Raw genomic sequence first — 1,564 nt, 5'->3', positions numbered from 1 at the left:
GTCAGGATGGCCGAGTGGTCTAAGGTGCTGCGTTTAGGCCGCAGTCTCCCCTGGAGGCGTGGGTTAAAATCCCACTTCTGACACACTTACTTTAATTTAAGATTTTCATAGCAACACACACGGTTGCTATGACTGTGTTGCTATAACACAGATTATTTTCAGAGGCGTGTGCGTGATGCTTAGCAAAACTGCATATAATTTAATTGTGTAATAAAAGTGGAGGTACTGAATATTAAATGTTTTGAATATATTCTGACATGTCAGATAGTTGGATCTCTGTTTATGTGATGAGATGCTTTACGGTTGGCAAATATGTCATCAAGCGTTGCAACAAAACCAATAAAATCAGTTGGTCTTTGTCGTCTCCACTTGCCTTCACACACTCAATTGAGGTTTTGAATGTCCGTCTCGGAGGGGATACACACTGTGGGTCAGTCTTGCTGTAGCACAGTCTGAGCCGTTTTAGAAAAACACACACACCCAGACAAAAACTAGGGTCAACCCACTGGCGGTCAGTTGTGGACATAATGGTGTTTACTTCTGCTTGAGATATATAAATATATATATTTTTTGTCCATCATTATCAGAACCAATAACTGGAAAACATTTCTGTGCTGAAGAAGAAAAAAAAATCCCCATATTAAACGACCACATGCAAACATGAGAGCACATGCCAGAGCTATTTTTACCTGAGATGTTCTCTTTGAACTGTCATGTTTTGTATATCATAAAATACGCCATTTTACTTTTACAGCAAGCGGATACTGCATTTGGAGGACCTTTATGAGGCGGCGCGCCGTTGGACGTGCTTGTAAAAGCTTCATCTGACCTGTCTTATAAATCTATCCAAACAGCGCTCTCCTCTCTCCCCGGATTCACCCTGTCAGCTCTAATCACCGAAACGTATGAGCGGACATTAAAAGTCAATGAGCGAAGTGGGAGAACAAACACTAAGCAGATTTATTCAGGCTTTCAAAATGGCTAAGAATATTACATCGTCACATTATTCATTTGGTTCTTGTTTTAACAAGATGTGTGGGATTTTGAACCGCGTGTTTTCTTAATTTATGGTGTTTACATTCATATATACCAATTTGTGCCACTATCTGAAAAAATTTCATGTCTAGGTGAATTTCCAGGTCTTGTTAGGTTTGCAGTTGTTTAATACTCTCTCAAAGGACCAAACAAAGCTCTGTAAGATGTTAAAAGGTTTTTGTTTTATACAACATAAGCCTGCTTTATCGCTGACCTGTCTGCTGTGCTCCTTGGTTTTCATGACTCTGCTAATTGACTAATGCTCTCTAACAAACTCTGAGGCCCTTACAGAAAACAACTGGACTCATACATGTGTTTATTAGACAGAAGGAACTTGGTTACAGTGGATTTTATTTAAGGGTATCTGAGGAAAAGGGAGCCAATTACAAATGTAGGAGGCCACATTTTTAGATGTCCATTTGTGGAAGTTTTTGAAAAATGTATCTTTTTAAAATCTAGCAGCCTGTAGTCTCTGTGTGAGATGAGCTCTCTCTGGGTACTCTGGCTACCTCTAGTCCACATGTGTCAA

General features: G+C 39.6%; 1 non-coding gene across 1 annotated transcript; it reads left to right on the top strand.

The window, feature by feature from the left end:
* Positions 1 to 83, top strand: trnal-uag (transfer RNA leucine (anticodon UAG)). Its single transcript has one exon. It is a non-coding gene; the product is annotated as a tRNA-Leu (tRNA).
* Positions 84 to 1,564: the final 1,481 nt, after the last annotated feature.

The sequence above is a fragment of the Poecilia reticulata genome, linkage group LG6 (genome assembly GCF_000633615.1).
Source record: "Poecilia reticulata strain Guanapo linkage group LG6, Guppy_female_1.0+MT, whole genome shotgun sequence".
NCBI classification, from domain to species: Eukaryota; Metazoa; Chordata; class Actinopteri; order Cyprinodontiformes; family Poeciliidae; genus Poecilia; species Poecilia reticulata.
This window is presented reverse-complemented; position numbering and strand designations above follow the sequence as displayed.